The 7,698-nt window shown below is 36.2% G+C and overlaps 1 pseudogene; it reads right to left on the bottom strand.

Annotated features, from left to right (window-relative positions):
* Window positions 1-5,498: 5,498 nt before the first annotated feature.
* On the bottom strand, window positions 5,499-6,522 carry LOC118927893 (olfactory receptor 5H8-like; annotated as a pseudogene).
* Between the last annotated feature and the right edge of the window lie 1,176 nt (window positions 6,523-7,698).

The raw sequence follows: 7,698 nt of genomic DNA, 5'->3' as shown, positions 1-7,698 counted from the left end.
TTCCTTCCAGCGGTGGGGTCCCTGTCCCTTTAAGACTTTCAAAAACCACTAGCTTTTCTTTTGTCCCAAGGGCACCGGCTGCAGGGACCCGCCCACAGGTCTTACTGTCCTGTTTCCCTAGTATCCAGCACCCCACGCACTGTGTGTCTGAGCTCCAGTGCAGATGGCTTGGGCTGGCTATTTAGCAGTCCTGGGCTCCCTCTCCCTCCCTGCTCCAACTCCTCTCCTCCCACCGGGAACTGAGGTGAGGGGCGCTCGGGTCCCGCCAGGCCACGGCTTGTATCTTATCCCCTTCACAAGGCACTGGGTTCTCGCAGGTGTAGATGTAGTCTGGCTGTTGTCCTGTGTCTTCTGGTCTCTCTTTTAGGAATAGTTGTATTTGTTGTATTTTCAAAAATTTATATGGTTTTGGGAGGAGATTTCCACTACTTTACTCACGCCACCATCTTGGGTCCACCCCCAGGTATATTTTAAATATGATTTCTGTTTCAGAAGTTATTAGTATTGAGTTGATGGACTAAGTACAGCAGATGGCTCTTCCCAGTGTAATAAGGTCCTGAATTGGGGGGAAAAAAGAAAGAAGAGAATGGTTGGAATTGCTCTTTGTCTTGCTAGTTGACCTTGATCTTCTGTTGACCTTGGTGATCCTGGTCTGAGAATTTCAGACTTGGGCTGGAATGTATACCGTTGGTCTTGTGTTTCAGGCCTTTGAACCATAAGACTGGCTCTCCTCTGTATCCAGCTCACAAACAACAGATTTTCAGCTTCTAAAATTGCGTGGGCCAGTATCGTAAAATAAAAATCTTTACATAAATATGATTTCTCTTTATAGAGCTGAATAATCATATTGGTCTGTTACACTGGAAAATCTTGTACTAATATAATAAATCATTGTAAATTTAGTGAATTTCTTGCTTTTATTGAATAACACAGGAAAATATCATGATGCTACTATTAGCTCTTGTCCTCAAAGAATTATAATTTAGAAAGTACTTGCTCAGAGAGGTAAATCTTACATTATTACAGCATTTGGAACATTTTGTATATGATATTTCATTGAGAGTTTTGGTCCAAAAGTTGATCCAGCCTGAAAATTAATCATTTTAATGAATTGAGATCCCGTCCATTAACGTATTCCAGTGAGATAATGGAGTTTTGATTGACTGTCATAATTTTCAAACATGGTTCCAAGAAAAGGTTTTTTAAAGGTCCACAATTCTTTATCCCTAAAAAACAGAAGCTCCATTGAAATCTGCATCCAGTTGCCCCAACCAAGGAGGAAAGTACAAACCAGATTGTGGAAACCTTTAGAATGTTGGAACAGTGTGTGTATGTAGAGATAGAGGATGTGTAAAAACTGCATTTTGAGTGGTCTCTAAGTATTCTGATACTAGAAAACTTTTGCTTCACTGATTATTTTAAAAGTATTTCCTGTGTGGTCCCAACCAACATTAATATGCTGAGTCAGAAACTCTAATGATGCATCCTGTCAATATATGACTTTACAAGCTCTCCAGGTGATCGTGATACACACTACAGTTTGAGAACCACTATCTTAAAAGAACAACAACATGAAAGCCTACACCAGAGAGATTCTAACATACACCCAATACACATTCTCTGTAAGATTTTTCCATAGCTCATCCACAACCCAGACCTTGAGATAGTGTTGATTGGTGTTTGTTTGTTTTTGCCTTAACCTAAATATGTTGTTTCTTTGAACGCAACCAAAGATAATTTAGTCAGCAATCTTTTGAACAGTGGATATTATAAAATGATTTTTTAATGTATGTATGTACATGTATATAAAGAGAGAGGACCTATGAATTGTTTTAAATCTCCAGGTAAAGGAATTGACTAAACCTTCAGAATTAAAGAGTTTTACATGTATATTATTTGTATTTCTAAAGGATGGTTTAATCCTACATCAGCAGTGTTCCAGACAACTAAGTGAATTTAACTTTGTGATATCATCTTTTATATCTGAATATACAATAAATAATGTATATGTAATTTAATAGTCCTTTTTAGAAGACTTAGCAGATCTTGTCTATATTTTACCTCTTTCCCAAATTACCATTGATATAACAAAAATTATGTACAAAATGAATGAACCTATGAATAATGGAAAGTCAGAATGCTATCACACCAGTGGACATGGGGGTTTTTGTGCATTTCTGGAGGCATAAAGTAGTTGGGAATATACTGAATGTCAAACCAGAGCAGAGGAATCTATAGACCAGACATGCATAACGGAAGGTTGCAGAGCATGTCTGATTTGCTAAAAAGCCCCAAGTGTCCTGTACCCTTCCAAGCTAAAGTAAGACTTGACAGCTAACACAGCACACTTATATACTCTTAGTTTGGCATCAAATTTCTCATTCAAAGAGAAGGCATTTATAGTATAGGGAATACAGCCAGTATCTTGGTATATCTTGTAATATCTTGGTACAGTGAACAGTTGTTTACTATCCTTACTGTGGTGAGCATATAATTTAGTGATGTATATAATTGTTGAATCACTATGTTGTACATCTGAGACCAACATAATCTTGAATATCAACTATATTCCAATAAGAAAAATGGCCATATAAAAGAAAAACAAAGCCAATTAGGGAAACAGATCTCTGATGGCAAAGAAATACGCAGTAATAGTTTATATTATCATTTTAGGTTTGGGTCAGAACAATAAATGAAACCCAAAAAATGTAGATAATTGACCAGAAAAATAAAATTATACCACAACAAGAATCAACAAACTATGGACATATGCAATAACATAAATTTTCTGGGTTGAAAGAGTAAAAGCTGCTGGATTGTGATCCATTCATTCCTTTTTCTGGAGTTTGGGGAATCACTCAGGGGAAGAAAAAGAGGGCAGATATCTTTGTCTAATCTTGTGACCTACACCTCCAGATACATAATAGTGATATTTGTTTTAAATACTTGTGTGTTTTGCATCTTTAAACCAAACATCTAGTTCAAGGGCTTCTCCTGGTATTTTGTCATACTCTATCCCAGGAGCGAATTCTGGTGATAAAAACAAGAATAATTTTATTTTAATGTATGACACTTGCAGTTGTCATGAAACAATTTTAGGGAGGTAAGCTGACATACAGCAGTCATCCTGGGATTTGTAATTTGCCTGGGCCTAGTACAAGATTGAAAAACAGTGATGCACTGCTGCATTCTGTATATTTGTGCTTTCAGTTTTTTCACTTTCATAAGTCTTTCACAAATACTTATTTAGGATTCATGTGTGTAAACCACTGTTCTATGCACTTCAAATGATAGAAAGAATGCTAGGGCTTTTAAATTGTAATTTATTGCATTGGCCAAAAATAAGTATTGCCCAAAGAGTGCGTTGGCCAAAAATAACTATTATACAGGGCCAAACATGGTCTAAGAAGACTAAATAAACTAACAGTGTTTCAAATAAGTGTGCATTCCTATCCTTTTTGAGGTAATTTAGAAATGCATCATGGAAGCTGTAATATTTAAGATAGACTTGAAGAAAGGACACCATTTTGATTGTAAATGAAGATGGTACAGTTCTGGGGTGGGGGACATTTTCTATGGAGAGACCCATATAAGCTAAAGGATGAACCTGAGAGAGTGAAATTTGTCCAGAAGGCTTTCAATAACCCAGTATGGGTTTAACACAGGGTCCTTTAGGAGAGTTGTGGGGGAGGAGACTTCAGAGTTAAGCCAAAATTTACTTAAAAAGACCTCAGATAATACCAGCATGAACAAATGCGGGGTGAAAAAGATAAAAATTAAAGATAGAGGTGCAGATACAGATATAAATATAGATATATGGAGATATATGTATTAAATGTCATTGGAGATGAATATGATTTAATCTGAGCTATGTTTACAAGATATAATCTGGCACCTATGTTCAGGAAGTAAAAGAGAACAGCAGGAGGGAGGCGATAAGTAACTAGAGTTTTGAAAATCACAGGAGAGATAGTTAGGAGAGTGAGGGCTTCAGTGGTATCAGGAGGAATGTGGGATCAGCAGTGAGAAAGGAAGAGCCGGGTGGACCTGAAGGCAGATCTCTCATACTTGGAATAGCGTGTGTGATAACATTTAAGGACTTTGAGGCTCAGAACATCCAAATTCTTTTGATTTTCATGTCTCTCCCACCCACTAGGCACTATAACACTATTATCGTCTTAACATTATTTGAACTTTGGTAACATTGTTTAAAGCCTCTTATTGTCAACAACACATTGAAATCATCTTTACATGTTACTGATTTCTTTTTCTTACTAGCTTCATTTTTTTTTTAGTTCTAGGAAGATTGGAGCCATTTGCTTCCTATTCTACCACTTTTCTCTATGTCCACACCAATGTAAGTCCTCAGTCTATAATCTGTTAGCTTTCTGAATTAGTGAAGTTTTTCAGATTGCCCAACAACCTACAAACACAGCTAGAAAGGGCCTTTGAAGGCAACATAGGCAGCAAGAGACAACTTACCTCTTTGCCTTTCTCTGAGAAGTATGCTAAACTAAAATCTCTTACAGTTTGGCCCCATCTTCATTGTCTTAACATCTTTGTCATTTTTTTCTTATTGCTTTTCCATTTCTTTTTATGTTTCTCAGTAACATGAAGTTGATTCCCCACAAGAAGTGAAATTCACCATATCCCAAATAAAGTAGAATGAAAGATATTTTGATGGCTAGCAAAATTCTTGGGATTTGTATCTATTCACAAACACAAACCTGCCTGCACTTTTGAATTAAATGTGATGTGAGTCTCCAGCCTATACAGCTGTATAAGTATCATAATCAAGTCCTGTTCAGAGGAATTATACTCTTTTTGTACTTAATACATTATAAAGCCACAATAAAGAACATAGAGCCCTGTAGTATATTTTCATTTTTTTCTGCTTTATGTTAGTATATGAACACTTTATTCTAATTGCTTCTATGTTTTTGAATAACATATACAAATATTTTAAGGAGATTATTAGGTATATACCTTAAGTGATTAAATTAATAGTGCATTAAAATAATTAAAATAATAGGGCAATCATAACAGTTAGGAAGGAATTACATTCAATGACACAGGGAAGTCAGAGTGAGACATGAAACTAAAGTCAAGAAAGCAAAGCAAATTTTCTAACTCTTTGTAATAGAGCGTGCCCCCAAACCTAGTGTCAGAAGGCCCTGAATATTCAGGGAAAGTTCCTTTTTACAGGGCTTGCATGGGGTTTTTAGGAGGGGTATTGTTATGCAAACAAGTGTTGATTGGTAGGTTGGTAATAATGCAAGCTAATTTCTACTGCCCATGCTCTTTCCCAGAATTCTCTCTGATTGCCCACCAAGAGGGGCTAAACTACTATGCAGATTTATATTAGTGACTTTATAAGAAGGAAAAGTCACTTTAAGACACCACAGGAGCATGCCCAGTTGGACTGTAGCTTGTGGAATGTCTCTGGTTTTATTCCTCCTGCTAGGGATTTTTTCATTAGTGAAAGCTATCTGTAGTCTCTACTCTCTGTGGTCACCCTGACCTCTCCCCTGCTTATCTCTAGTTTCCTGCCTAACACAGCTGCAAAAATTTTGAACACTAATCAACACACGGAAATATCTAATCTTCACAATTCTGTGTTGTAATGAAAAGAGAATATATATTACTCTGAGGTCTAAACATTTCTCTTTAACATTCTTGTTAGTGACTCTGTAGATAATTAGGTTTAACAAAGGAATTATGACCATGTAAAATAGAGAGTCCACCATATCTTGATCTTCTGATTGTGCAGATCCAGGCCACACATACATGAAGATAAGGTGACCATAGTATAAGGAGACAGAAGAGATGGGCTCCACAGGTGGAGGAGGCTTTCCTTATGCCTTGTACAGACTTCTTTAAGATTGTGAAAAGAACAAGTGTGTATAAGGTAAAAATAGTCAGGATGGTGAATAGCTGTACTGACCTAGAGAAATTAAAAACCATCAGAAAGTTGAAGGGTCAGTACAGGAAATATTAATGGCATTATGTCACAGTAAAATTGATGTGTTATATTAGAATTATAGAAGGTTAATCTGAATAAAAACCCTATATGAATTATGGCATGAAGAAGACTGCCTAAAAATAACAGGATTAAGAGCCAATTGCATAGTATATTGGTTATAATCACTGGATAAAGTATTGGTTTGCATATGGCTATAGAACAATCATGTCATTGTTACCAAAAGAAAATATTCCATGTTACACCTATTGCAAAGGAAAAGAATTGTATCTTGCATTCAGAGAGAGACATCATCTTACTCTTGGCAAAGAAGTTGACTAGCATCTTCAGAGCCACTGAGGATGACATCCAAGCATGCTAAATTTCTAAGGAATAAGTACATGGGAATGTGAAGGTGAGCATCATTGCAGATGAGAACAATGAGACCAATGGTGATGAGATATATCACTGAGAACACCAGAAACAGAGATTTTCCACTCTGGTTGATCTGTAAATCCTCTGAGAATAAACTCTATTAGCTCTGTTCCATTTTTAGTTTCCATATCCTTAATAGATGGCCCTTGAAATGAAATGCAGTAAATATATAAAGATCAAGGATTTATAAAAAAATATTCAGTGAGGGTAACTGAAATAAAACCAAACACTAGCTTCAATTCCCTTTAATTTTATTTACTCCTACTGTAATACATAGAAACCATCTTGGGGAATTGTAATATTGGAAGAATGCAATTATTTCTGTTCAAAATATATGCAAGGATGAACATATTTAGAAGACATTCTAAACATGAGCGAATTTATGGGGAGATTGTTGAAAGAGTAGGGGAATTCTGTGTGAGACATGAAGGCAGCACCAAAAGTAAAGATGTTAGAAGGGTCTGGATTATAAAATGATTGGATGCCATGTGAAAGATTTGAACTCTATTCTTCAAGCAATAGGCATGGACTGAAAATATTTAAGATGGGGAGTGTCATCAGACATTTTTTTAAATTAAATATTTTGTTGTAGAAAATAGGGTGCGAAGAAAAGAAACTGGTGTCTTGGAAACTAATCAGGAAACTGTTATTATTGTCAGTGACTCCCAAACCAGTTTACACATCAGAATTGTCTGGGGAACTTTTTAGATTCTGAGATATAGAAATGATTCAGTAGGTCATGAATGGGGTACAAATATGCATTTTATAAATGCTTTTCAGGTGATTAAACTACATGTGAAATTATTAGTGCATGTGTGATATGATCTTGGGAGTGATGAGGACAAAGAGATCAAAATAATGTAGAATGTAGAGTCTCCAGGACTTGTTGACATATTAGATGTCAACAAGAGGTGTGGCCAGTGAAGGAGAGAGGAGTTATTTGGTGACTGATAAATGGCCCTCAAAAATTGAGATTGAGAACTTAGATACAGCGGCCAGTTTTTGCAGGGAGCATCTCTGAATATCCAGTTGAGATATACTTAGCAGTGTGATTCTGTAGAACTTAGTAGAAATAATAAATTGGGAGTCACTGGGGTGGCTGAAAGTCACTGGGTGTGACCTATTCATTTGGAGAGTGTGCATAAAGTAAAAAGAAGGAGGGTGTGAAAAGACATTTGAAGAAATTATATTAAAGAGATTATAAAAGGGATAAATAAACATCTAATTCTCTTGCTACCATATGATTCTTAGTGGCAGATAAAAGCTGTCATCCATTATAGAAGCCAAAAGTTCTAGAAACTGAC

Source organism: Manis pentadactyla, chromosome 1, assembly GCF_030020395.1.
Source record: "Manis pentadactyla isolate mManPen7 chromosome 1, mManPen7.hap1, whole genome shotgun sequence".
Classification (NCBI taxonomy): Eukaryota; Metazoa; Chordata; class Mammalia; order Pholidota; family Manidae; genus Manis; species Manis pentadactyla.
This window is presented reverse-complemented; position numbering and strand designations above follow the sequence as displayed.